Below are 14,184 nucleotides of genomic sequence, written 5' to 3'. Positions count from 1 at the left end.
GTTGTCACTCTAGCATGTTTATTCCGGTGCATTTAGTAAATGAACTCAATGCCAGTGTGTCTGCTGCTAAGGAAGGATCTCATTAGCTTGCTGTCTGGTTGTGTTTGTGTATGTGTGTGTCTGTCTGTCAGAGTTTTGAAAGGAATGATGATGTTTTGAAAAAGAAAATGTTACATAGTAACATAGTAGCCCGGTCAGTTAAGTTAGGAGTGGATTTGTAGGGGAGGGCAGGAACCTATATATTGATTTTGAAGTGGCAGCTCTCAGATAGTTAGTTTCTAGCAGCTTGTACTGATTTTCAGCAATAATTCTCAGTTATATAATTTGCAGTCCTAAACCACATTTCTTCTTATTTCGAATGCTGAGCCTAATAGCTTGAAGTATGGTGCATGTTTAATGTTTCTGTAAGGATGTCATGAAGTGGGACGTGATGCTATGTTTGTTTATGATTTCATGTGACAAATAAAAAGATTGATCGATTAAAAGACAACATTTCCAAGTTTTACAGAATTGGCAGTAACGATATCATGACCACCATGCTAGCTTGTGGAGAAGTGTAGACCATGAAAACAATCTAAGGCTTATTCTGTCATTCAAACGTTATTGCACAGTAAGGGGAATTGGGCTTGCAATAAAGAGGTTAACACTTACATAACGCACAGAAGTAAATAAACAAAATAAAAATAACTAATAAAATAAACTAAATAAAGTCAAACCACTGAATGGATCACTTCCACATGCCAAACAGGAAGTAATTCAGTAAAAACGGCTTTAAAAGTTGACATATAACCGTGTAATGAATTGAAATAGTTATATGACCAAAAGGCTCTGTAGATCTCTTTTCAAAAGTTTCGTGATTAGTTTCCTATTTGTAGGAGACCATAATTGAACTGTTCTTCATGTCCGTTCTAATTGTTAACTGCCCATGCATGATTAATAAAAGGTCTGCGATTACCGGCCTGCTGTGTGAAGTAGGGCTGTCCTCGACTAAAGAAATTCTTAGTCGACTAACACTTACATGATTTTGTCGATTAATCGATTAGTTGATGTAATCGACAGAGCTGTGCTCTTTGAGAGGTGATTAAGACTAGAAAAGCACAATATAAATGTAGTTAATGAACCATCTGTAAAACTGAGTTTCTCCACAATTAATCCTGCAAAAGCACCACTTTAAATCTTGTGTTTACCAGAAATGTGCTCATAAGTTTCTTGGAAATGAGTAATTAAACATGAATAAGCATAAAAAATGACTCATCAACTAAAGAAATCTTAGTCGACTAAGACCAAAACGACCGATTAGTCGACTAATCGACTAAGAGGTGGCAGCCCTAGTGTGAAGTCAGAAAGATCGAGATAAATATGAAAGTCATTTTATCAGTTTAAAAAGACTGATACAACAATAACAGCCTCTCCTGAATGTTTGATATTTGGTGTATTAAACTGCCATGCTACTGTATCATGAAAAACGCAAACAACAGCCAGCCTGACAGCCTGGAGCAGATTGTAATGACAGCAACCATAACAGCATCCTTGCTTGTCACACTTGCATCATCATTATACAAACTAAAAACTGCTCAGCAGGTTATAATTTAGATGATGACCATGATACATAAGGCTACACCCTTTCTGCCCTTGTCAGAGTTAGGACAGAGCTGTGTTTGTAGCACACAGTTACCTTGTGCCCAATAATGTCTAATAAGCTCATGCTGACTGCGCCGGTATCTGCGTGATATATAATTATAAATATTGGATATCTCATGGCAATTATAACTGACCACACAATAGCCAGTAATTAATTATCAACCCAAAGTGATTCTGTGTTTTCCCTTTTGGTGTTTGGTTTATGATACAGTATGTGTCTTGAAGGTAAAGCTTAGCTCTGCACATTGTTGATCAGTAAAATATAGTGACAGTGTGTTGATAGGTAATCTAGGCAACTCTCTTTTTTCTGTTGCAGGGCAAAGCAGTATACAAATCACGTGGTTCTATTTTTTTGTACAGTGTTGAATCATGATATAAAATCAGAGAAGCAGAGTTGAACAAAAATAATACAGTAATAGAACCGACTTATCCAACTTTACTTCAACAGTAAGAAATCACAAGCTAAACTACTGCTCCCCCTTTTCTGCAAGTGTGCTGTCCTGTCATCCACTGCATTTGTCACGAGCCAAGTTGTTAGGTAACAGTTGAGAAGAAAAAATGTGGACTGTCTGCAAACCTCTTCCCTTCCATTAGCATGGCTAGCGCAGGCTTAGCATGGACTGTGGGAGGGCAGGATTACATTCAGGTGTTAAAATTGGATGCTAATCCTTGTTAGCTCTGCTTTTTAAAGCCCCATGTCATGGCTAGAATGGCATGACCAGAATGGCTGTCCCACACACAGGGTAGAAGACATGGGGTGATTACATCATTTTAGTTCAAAGGGAGAGATTCGGTATTCATATTGGTGATAACCCCCTTCCCTGTAGACACAATATAGCAGCTAAAAACAGGGATGTTGTGCTAAATTTAAAGGTACTCTAAGCGATGTTACGCTGAAGCACAGAAGGGAGGGAACGGGATGAGGAGGAGGGAGGAGCGAGTTGGTCTTCGTTTTGTTTGAAAATACTTTGAATGTCAACAAGGAGTAACGTCACACAACATCGCTTAGAGCACCTTTAACTGTTGGTGAACTGTAACCTCCAAAATGATGATCACAATGAGGCCAATACCCTACAGTAAATCCAAAAATCAAACATACTTTTAGAAATGCATTTTTCTGTGTTGTGTTTTTCCTTAAAAAATCCTCTTCCCCTATAATTTACAATGGTCTGATAGTACTTACCATGATTATTTGCTATGAATTTCCTGGGTTTACTGCAAGTGGGATTACTGCATCCTAGACAGATGTAATTTTAAGTAACAAATCTCCAGTATGCTTTTTTGTACTCACGAGAGCCTGCACGTGTGGTGGTTGTTTCACTAGTAATTTACTCAGCTCTCCTCAAAGTAATCACACTGGTGCAGCGTGGGAATCCTGATCCCTTTGGACTTTGAGGGTAGGAGCTATAACGACGAGGCTTAGACATCATCGAGACAAAAGTGAAGTTTAATAGATACAATTTCTAACTGTAGAGCAGTGTGTCACTTGAAAATTCAAGTAAGATGTCATCAGTGACTACTCTCTAATGTCCAATACTGCTTTTAGTGACCCTCTGACCTTTCCTCTAGCACTCTACTATCTCGCCAAAACTTCCTCTTGCAAACAACATCAAACATGTAACAGGCATACTACCATGACATTTTATTGTGCTCCCTAGAGCCTAAACATTTAGCATTTTGGACACTTCCTTTTGTTCCACATTCAGGCCAAATTGTAAACTGTGTATACAAAATAGCTTATAATCATATTGGCAGATTGTTCTAAAATGTGCTGAGCACAGTGATGCTCCCAATAGGGAAAACCCTTTTGATTTTAATGAAGCCATGGCATTTCCTGTAACACCACCATCAAGAGAAAGTTGCCATTATAGACCCGGTGCTGACAAGGCTGTAAGAATAGCAGAATCAGTATGTTGTTAGTATTTTTTTCAGTATGTTGTTGCAGAGTTTTGTTTACTACATCTAACAATTTTGTGGGTTGTAATGAACTCTGCATACTATCCTGGCCACTAGCAGGTCTCAGACTTGTAGTCTTGTTAATCCTAGTTAGCAACAGTAGGAATCACTGTCACAGGGAGGCCCAATACTTAGAGCTTGTCTGGCTGAAACTTGGATAAACCCTTGACTGGAATGCTGCAGAGTAGAGGGCAGAGAGGACACAAGGCCATATGGCGGGCTCCACTTCATTCCTTAATGGTCTATTACCTGACTTTATATGAAACTTGATAATTATTAGCTTTTGTGATGATGGCCGAGTTGAAGGATTCTCGAATAATACATTATATTAGTATGATTGTATTGTTTTTGCTATGATACAATTAAATTCCTTGTCTATCTGGTTTTGCTCATGGCACACATGCATGCAGGGTCATAGCCACTGACTCAACTTGTCAAAAGCATCTCCGCATAAATGATCTTCTCTTTCAATTGAGTTGTACTGAGAGCAACAGGATATTGCTGCTGAGATCCCTGTGAAGTAACCAGTGTGTGTTGCTTATGCGTCTATTGGCAGCACTTGGACTACAGTTTAACATTTACCCATCACCATTTTCAACAATTTTTTGCTCAAGGCCTGCTGGCATGAGCAAGACAAAAATTGGGGTTGGGGCAAAGATCCTTTATATTAAAGAGAGCGCATTTCAAGCATTGCCAATGGTATGAAACGGTACACACTTCCTGTCTCCTAAAAAGGCATGGCCTCGTTTGAACGTGTAGTGAACGTCTTGTGGATGAATGAAAAGTTATGTTTGAATAATTTATTAATATTTTCTTTTGCTAACGTTAGATATTTACTCAACTAAAAGACATATTTAGCATCACGGAGATTAGTTTTGTTAGGGCGTTCATGAACGATTTCTGACGTTAGCTTCTCTGTGTTGCCAGAGCTCGCAAGAGATTGGTCCTGAGACAGAAACAGGTCTCAAACTAAGTAAATTGTCTCCTGATGTGTACATCTGAAAAATGACATTTTAGTGTCTAGTGTATTTGAGATGTGTGGCTTGTGAGAAATGGGTCCACTATCTACTCTGGTGACTATGGGACGAAAGGATCGCTCATATTCTGTGTTCACGTTCAATTCTCCCATTGGAATCAATACACTCAGACCTGCCACTAGTCTCCTAAAGAGGCGTGGTAGTGGCAGAGCCCACGTGACACAGATAGAGGAAACTAGCTCGAGTTGGGGTGCTTGGTTCTAAGCTGCATTAGGGGGATGTTTTTTTGCCACACAAACTCACTCAAACGACATTGACAACATTTCAAACAATTGAAATGGAGTCGAAGTAATAATACTATGTTGGATTGTGGTAATGTTTCTTTAGCCATATCATACAATAATTACAAACACGCAACTGTCCTAGCCTAACAGACACAAACACCGTCATTGTATTACCACAAAACATTACCCTGTGACTTTGAGAAGCCTTGGAGAAAGATCAGTGATGTCAAATAGTCAGAATATCTCTGGTGAACTCTGCTCTATTTACCATGGCATCCAATAGGCTCTAACTCTGGAAGGACTCTGCTGCCATATGGTTTCCCAAATAACAATCGTGAGGCTGACTCATGTCTGTTTTGGTAACGAGCTGGGCAGAGGCTCCCAAGTGCATATTTTCATCGATATGTGAATAAATAAGTAGGCTATTTGGTGGGTTGATGTGGGCACAAAATCATAAAGGATGGTGCACCCGGTATGTCTCCATGTTGGTGAAAACATTGTTAAGGGTATACTGTATGTTTCCTCTTGAAGTCCTCTGTGTAACGATTGCTACTGCTCCCTGTTGCAGACCCAAATGAGTAATTTAATTGCCATTGGCCCAAACACATAACTCATGTGGGCTGATGCATCAGAAACAGCCCTCAGTGGCCTAGCAGTAATTTTACAATGGCATGAAATAGAGCAGCACACCGTCTGTGCATGCATCTCTGAAATGCAGAATTGTGTCTACCTGGCATACCTCACCATTGGTGCCACTTATTCTCCATCCTGAGTCATAGTTTAAGTCCATGTTTCTTCTGGTATTAGTCTAAGCTAGTCCTTCATAGACATAGCCCTACACAGATTTAAAAACTCAAATAAAAGCTGTTTACATAATTGCATACAGGTCTTATTGTAGGTTGTTGTAGTCCCTAGGTAGTGATTAATAGGACAAATCTGTTATTTTGTGGAAAGTCCTTCAGTGGAGCATAGCAGGAGTGGCATGCTTTAATAATGTGTGTGTGTGTGTGTGTGTGTGTGTGTACTGTATGTGTCCAAATAATGACTGTGTACATTGACATGCTGCCTTAGGTGAAAAAAATAATGAGATGACTGCATGTGTTTCAGCTGTGTACGACTTTACTTCTGACGTTAGTACGTATTCTGGAGTGAAGTGAGTCACTGGCGTTTCCTAATAATAACATAAGTGTGTGCACGTAACGCTACATCATACAATACTGGTATGAAAAATGTGTCGGTATATGTCTGTTCAGTCATCAAAGTGCATGTTTGTGTGTGTCTTTCTCATTGTTGAACGTGTTGCAGTAGAATGGGTTCATTTGTGACTGTGCTTGACAATACGTTTGACAGAAACCCAAATTAACTTTCCCACAACAAAGACAGGAGAGAGGAGAGGAGACGAAGGTAAAGCAGTCAAAATTAGGGGTGCACCGATCCGATAATAAGATCGGATATCGGCCCCAATGTTGACAAAATAGCTGGATCGGAAAGCGGAAAAATGAACAGTTCTACGGGCCGATCCGTCGCAGCACATCCTACGTCATTCATCAGCGGCAAGTGTGTCGCATGCTGGAAGAGTTGAGTTAAACGTGGAGCGAGCCAAAGAGTCGGCTGTGTGGAGATATTTCACGCTTGCTAGCTAGTTTGTTGGCTGTTTGCAATGGCTGCAAAGTAAATGTTTCGAGGGGTGGTGGTAGTACTGCAAAGTACGATACTACCAATTTAGTCAAGCACATCCAAAAATAAAGTTTGGGAACTGTTTGATTACCATTGTATGTTTGACCAATACACTATTTTGTTTCTACTGCTACATTTGATTTATTTAAATTTATTTTAAGAAGTTTGATTACATTCTATTTTCGATTTGAATGCAGAATTGTTTTTTAAATAACAAATAAATAACAATTCAATACATTACATCTATGTTATTTTGTCTTAGTTAGGAAAGTAATGTTTAGTTAGGAAAGTCTGGTGCCTTTAGTCTCTTCCACATGGTGGAAGGAAGGTATAAGGTGGAAGGTATACAGTGTATTATTAATTCAACAATGGTATTGGATCGGTATCGAGTATCAACAGATACACAAAGCCCAGACATCGGTATCAGTATCGGGACTGAAAAAGTCAGATCGGTGCATCCCTAGTCAAAATCAATCTGTTCGGTCTTGTTCACACTCTCTTCCTTACCACCATATTCATTCATTCATTCATTCATTCATTCATTCATTCATCCATCCGTATGTACATACATAAATACATAAATATGCATACATACATTCATAGACACAGCAGCACAACATCCTCACAACAGCCCTCCACATTCCATCTTGTTCTTTGTGCTGACAAACACACACACTATGTAATGATGCCCAAGATTCAAAGCCAGATAAACAGACATGTTTGTGTAATGTAGTGGCAGTTGCGGAAATCTTGAAAAATATCTTTTGTCAAAAATGTCATCAGATAAAAACTGAAAACTGTTTAAACTGTGTTTGTGCGTTTGGAAGGATCATGCTCTAAAGCTGTGGAAGGCAATTTGTTTTTGTTGTCCTTGGGCAAAAATTACATAATAATTTTTCAGCATATTGTTATTCAAGTGATCTGAGAGAAAACTATACTTTTGCATCTCCTCCTTTGCTGTTTTCAGGCTTTAAAAAAATCTAGCCTGTGACGGGAGACTTTGGCCAATCACAGGTCATTACAGAGAAAGAGCATTCCTATTGGCTGTTCTGCGTATACAAATGCCCTTGCGACAGAGAGGGGAGAGCTGCAGGAAGAGGTCTTACTCTACTTCAAATCCTGGCATTTGCTGGCCCACTGCAGCTTTAAAGATGTTGAGTAGTTAAAAATGAAAAGCAGTGCATAGTAAATCCGTACACTGGACGTAATTTAGGAAATAATTTTCCTTGACTAAATAATGTTTTCAAAAACAATTTACCATACAATAGTTCCCTCTTATCTTCCCAATTGTGCCAGTACTGGTTTATTGAAGTTAAAATGTTACACATAGCAGATTAAAAACAAACAGGAAGTAGCACTGACTGTTAACCTAGGGATGCCGTTTTCATCCTGACAGAGCCCACGCAGAGATTAGAGGAGCCTGCTGTCAAAACAGTAGGTGATTTGCTGTCAAAGATGTGTGGTCTAATTTAATCAGTGGGTCTAGTTTTTATCATAAAAGAGTGTCTTGTGTTGGGGCTGCTGCTGTAAATCTATTGCCATCACTGAGATGGCACCACGGGGGCTTTTGTGTCTTGGAATATGACAAGAAAGGTGCAGGGAAAGATGATGGATCAATCAACACACAGGAATTCTGAAAACCAATTAAATGTAGTTCAGTGCAGCAGTTCTGTTAATTATCTTTATGCTGTTGTTGTTGAGTAAGACAATACATAAGTCTTATTTGTACAAATATTTGTGAATATACTGTGCTGTCTGTTTGACTGACTCATCATCTGGATGTCCTTTCACATACACACGCCACAATGATGTGTTCAGGTCACAGCCTAGATGCTCTGAGAGGCTAACTTCGAGGATTACAAAGTGTATCTCTCGAACGAGACATACACAATTAAAAATGCTGCTTTCATAATAGTGTATTTTACAGTCCATAGTAGTGCAGCCAGGAGAGCAATTCGCAGTACCCAATTAGAGGAGACACACACACACACACACACACACACACACACACACACACACACACACACACACACACACACACACACACACACACACACACACACACACACACACACACGTTTGTTTCACTATCTTTGTGGGGACCCATTATTGACATAATGCATTCCCTAGCCCCTTACCCTAACCTTAACCATCACAACTAAATGCCTAACCTTAACCCTTACCCTCACCCTAACCATAACCTAATTCTAACCCTAATCCTAAAACCAAGTCATAACCCTCAAACAGCCCTTTAAACTTGTGGGGTCCAGCATTTTGGGCCCCACAAGGCTGTGCAGACCCCACAAGTATACTGTATTTCCCAGTTTTTGGACCCCACGAATATAGTAAAACAAGAACACACACACACACACACACACACACACACACACTAATAAGCTGACACAAGCTGGTAGATAGAAAGGGAGAGTGAAGAGTCTGCTAGAAAGCCATTGCCAGGAAGAAGCAGGTAAACAAAATGAGGAGTGGTGGAGACAGAAAAGGAGATGAAGTGAGTTAAAATGTCCAAGTAGGATATCGTGAGAGTGGAAGAGATACACAGAGAGCAGCAATGCGTATCAGAGCCCCGGAGGGAGAGGGCAGAGGACAGTACAGTCATCGTGAAAGGCCTGTATTTTGTTGAGTCACTTCCTCGTTTGTGGCTTTTTTGGAGTCTGATCAGCTCATGTGGTGGGAAGGGGGATAGATTTAATCTGATCTTTAGGTTACCCTTCTGGATTTGTATATTGGATCAAAATGGCAGCTTCAGGTACATCCTCATTTTGTCACCACACCTGTATGTACAGAGGGACACAATCAACTAGGATGGTGTGCTAATGCCTTGCTTTCCTCATGCCAAATGGTGTTGTGATGTTCAGGTAGAATCTTGTTCACATCAGTGAGCCCATACAAGTTGCTATATAAACCATTTACAATCACACAGAGCTCTGGTGGCATCTCTGTTTTATCTCTGCCTTTGCTGTTCCCACCATCTTCTTCCTCATCCCATCCCTTCTCCACCTGGGTACCTTTCTCTTTCTTGAAGAGAATATATTGAGTATATTGTATGTCCTGTTGTCCTTCTTTCCTTTCCTACACCTTTTCCTCTAGCGCTGTCTTTTATATTATACTGTAGAAGGAGGGGTGGATAGACATGGTGGCAGGGATCCCCCTCAGGGAAAGTTGGATTTATTTGGACATATATTATTAATGTTCTTCTCTGCATAATGTATTCAGCTCCCAAGCTGACTGTTAGTGTTTGGCTCAATCTCCTTCCACTCTACTTAATTAATAAATTAACATGAAATCTTGCAGTTAAATGGATTAAATTTGTGTGGTCTTTTTCTTCTTCGTTTATGAGATAAACATCAGAACACATGATCATCCGTTGTATTTATGCACTGATGAGAGGCCTTGTTGTGTTCATCTACTTCAATTAGTGATTTCTTTATTTTCCCCAAATACTTTTAACCAAGCCCCGGGGAAACAGCACTTATTCTGCATGGGTTACATGTAAAGGAATACAGGAATATATAATTAGTTTCATCCTGATTTTTGACTCTAGAAAGAATTTTTTGCTGTTTGATACTGGAAGCTGACATGAAAACCTGCATTGATATTTTAGATTTTTTTTTTTTGTAACCTGACCTCACACTCTGTGGGAGTAAGAAAAATATAGCAGCAAAGAACAAATTAAGCTATAAAATGAAAGATATACGGCTGACATCAGTTTTTTTAAATGTTTTTTTAGGCTTCAGTTTTCATGTCACTTCCTTCCTTCCTCCCATTTTATAAATATTTTCAGCACTAGGTTTATCAGAAAAAGTGGCATTGTATTAATCCTTGTGTGTGTGTGACAAATCCCCTCTTTGCCATATCTGTGGATGTGTCTGGGTCTAGCATTCCCTGTGTATGTATTGTTTTATGGCTGCGAGCCAGACCAGTGCAAACAGATGTCAGTTTCAATCAGCGGAGGATGCACTAGCACAGTGACGCAAAGACACAGCAACAGGAAGAGATTTTCAGCGTTTATATTGATACTCGTTAGGTTGAGAGATGGGGAGGGATTGAAAGGTTGCAGAGAGAGAGTTAAAAAGAGAGATGTCTTGTTTAGGGAAAGAGAAATTTGATTCATTAAAGAGGGATGAGCTAAGTGTTTTGTGATGTGATCAAAGAGACAAACGCAGCATGTGAAGTGTCTCGCATTGACAGTTTCTGTTTGTGTGAGTGTGAGGCTTGTGTACATTAGGCTGTAGGCCTGGTTAAGGAGGCAGACTCGAGTGAAAGAGTTGAAGAAATATCCCTCTGCATCGTTGCATGCAAGAGTATTTTATTACTTTGGAATTCAGTGTGTTTACATGCACCAATTTGTGTGACTCTGAGTTAGGGTCATGTTAAGGTTATTGTTATTGGTCTTTAAGACAAATCTGAGTATGTTGCCCCTGAGTGTGCTCTGTCTCAGAAACAGAAAATGGAACACCTGGGACTGAGGCGTCGTCGTGGCTCACACGAGTCAGAGACCTTACACATTATGTGAGCTATCACATGTAATGTTGCAGATCTGAATCAATCTTTTTTTCACACACACACACACACACACACACACATACACACACACACACACACACACACACACACACACACACACACACACACACACACACACACACACACTATATAGCTTTTGATTTTTTTTTTAGGAAGAGATTGCAAAGTGAATTTAAGGATATTCTGTCTATTAGATTCCGACCAATAAATTGGCTTAGCCTATATATCGGCGAATGTTACACAGATATATCGGTATACTTTATGTTGGCTGATAAGTAACAAGAAATTGCAGTACATAAATTCCAAAGATTGTTTGAGTTAGGAACAGTAACACCACCACATAGTTCTGTCCATTAGAGAGCAGAGACAAGTTTATTTTTCAACAATATTACAAGGCAGTGGTCAAGTTCACATTCACTTCACGCTAAGTACATATCTTGGTGACAATTTCGTAAATTTAAAAAAAAAAGAATGTAAGGGATCCTTATCAAAAATCACTTAAAAAAAATATATATATGAGTGAATTATGAATAAAAATGGATTTAAATTGTAGATGTATACCAATTATTGTTATGTAAAAAGATTTAGTTATTTATTCATGCACTTCTCTCCTTTTTCTTAGTGTTTTTGGTAGACTAACTGATGAATGAATGAATGAACTAAGTTACGGTGTGCGTTAAGTTTTTACACACAAATCAACTCCTATGTTTCTTAGGTAAAAGTTTGGGAGTGTATGTATGTATATATGTGTATGTATAGATGTATGTTTAGAAGTGTATAGGGGTGCAGATGTATCTGTATATGCGTATACTAGATATATTTCTTTACTTTAATTTTTCTTTAGCTATGAGGGGTACTTTTGTTATTTTATTATTATTATCAGCACTGGGTGGATTGCATATATATATATATATATATATAATTTAAAAAAAATTAAAAAGGAATTGCAAGGATATGAAAATTGTACTGCATTGTATGGTAATGGTTTGTAAATTAAGTGAAGGAATTGCAATTAAAATATATATATATATATATATATATATATATATATATATATATATATATATATATATATATATATATATATCAGCCTAAAAAATCCAGTATCGGTCAGGCTCTAGCAACAGCAACAGCTGGCCATAATTTATGATTTTCTGAATGAAGTAAGGGATATATAAGTGATGTATAAGCATTTGAAGTGCCCATAAGTGTGTGTGTGTGTGTGTGTGTGTGTGTGTGTGTGTGTGTGTGTGTGTGTGTCTCATAAATGAGGCTGTAGAGGTGGTCCTTCGTTGTCCCAGCAGCTATCAGATGGATGACTCATAGCAGATAGGATTTCATTAGCAGACATTAGACCCTCCACAGAATAGAGGAGCCATTGATTTTCACCATATCAGCAGGGAGAGAGGCCGACGGGGAGAGAAAGGCGAGGCAGGGAGACATGGGAGTTAGAGGTACAGAGAGAAACCTGCACATCAGTGAAACTAAACCACACGGCACAAAGCACCTGTCATGTGTAGTCCCACTGTAAGACACTGCTGAGGAACACTGAAAGAAGCATCAGCTGAACACTATGTCTATAATGAAAGATGGCCGCAAAGGATTTTTAATATTAGTCCAATATCGTTCAGCAACTTGTTAAAATTCACCAGGGGAGGACTGAGAGTGAGCCTCCTTTTTTTTCCTGTGTTTTGGGTCTTTGACATACTGTATTCCAGTTTGCTGTAGCAGTAATTGTTTCACAACTTGCATCCTCAGAGAGACTGTTCCGGTAACCTTTCCGGTATAACTTTTATTTTGTGTGTGGTTGTATAATAATCAAGCACCATCATAAACAAAAGCAAATGGGTTGACTCAAACAGATTATTGTCTACTATGTGATTATTTGTTGAATAATTAATTCTGTCTGCCTGGAAGTAGTGATTGAAGGAGTGATAGGAAAAATGTTGAATGTCAGTTGTAAGTGACACGTGACTCAGTAATGTCAGTGCTTTTCAGTATCACCCCAGTTGAGGGTAAACCACCTCATAGCCATGCTGTGTCGTGAGTGTGGCATTAATTAAGTTATGCCTTCTCACATTTTTGCATCTGAGAGTGCAGGCTTTATTTCTTTTTGTCAGACAGCTCACTTAATTATGCATTGTTTAAAAGTCAGCATTGGAGAAGTGATAGGCTGATAAAAGCTGGAAAGGACAGAAATGGCAATAGACTAGAAACAAGAAAAGACAGATTGATATCAAAGTCCTTCCAAATACATCTGTTTACACAGCACTGTTTACTGTTGAAGAATTGCCAAAGTAATCTGGAGCCAACATGTAGCCTACCGTATACACCAAAAATTATTTGACACTTTTGTGCTTTGCCAGACAGTACAGAAGAAAGATGTGAACTGTGTTGAAGATGATTTGCAGTGTTTCACATTACACCCCAGGCTCATCACTCCTGCCAACTGTAAAACATGTATTCAGATTCATTACCTCACTGACCTTATTGTTCAGGGACTGAGTGAGAATCATATCTGGTCATTTAGCATCATTTCCAAAACCAATGAGCTAGGCAGACCCGTGTGACTTAAGTGCAATTTGTCCAAATTAAAAAGGGAGAAGTTACTCCCCTCACTTTACCACAATGTTAACCACTATCAATAGCTTGTGGGGGCGATGCAGGAATAAGAATTCCTTCCTGTCGTATTTCTCATAAATTGAGATTGGGCTGTCTAACGAGACTTTTAAACATCAGCAGAATGTTGATTTGCATTTAACACAAATACATGGCGTTTGACAAACATTTCTCCACCCATGCTGAGGGCCGTTTATTTACCCAGAATCACAAGGTTATGTGTTGTCTCTCTCCCCCCCCCCCCGTGGCAAGTCATAAGACTATCTACAAATAGTTGTATTAGCTAACATTTGGGAACTGAAATTGAGATTGTCGTCAGCAGCATTTGTGTTCATGTTAGGTTTTACCCTAGTGTTTAAAACCAACATCTGCATCTCTTTAGAACATTTTGCTTTATTACATCCATCTAGGATTAAAATCTGGATTTACTGTGTATGTATCCTGATCAATGCACCTATACTAGTAAACCAGTCCTTGTTACTCTG

The 14,184-nt window shown here is 39.0% G+C and overlaps 1 protein-coding gene across 8 annotated transcripts in view; it reads left to right on the top strand.

The window, feature by feature from the left end:
* sgip1a (SH3GL interacting endocytic adaptor 1a) overlaps positions 1 to 14,184 on the top strand; it is an 87,827-nt gene that overhangs the window by 18,109 nt on the left and 55,534 nt on the right. The window lies entirely within an intron of this gene.

Source organism: Sander lucioperca, chromosome 11, assembly GCF_008315115.2.
Source record: "Sander lucioperca isolate FBNREF2018 chromosome 11, SLUC_FBN_1.2, whole genome shotgun sequence".
Lineage (NCBI taxonomy): Eukaryota > Metazoa > Chordata > Actinopteri > Perciformes > Percidae > Sander > Sander lucioperca.
Note: the sequence above shows the minus strand (reverse complement) of the source record. Positions and strands in the feature narration are given on the sequence as shown.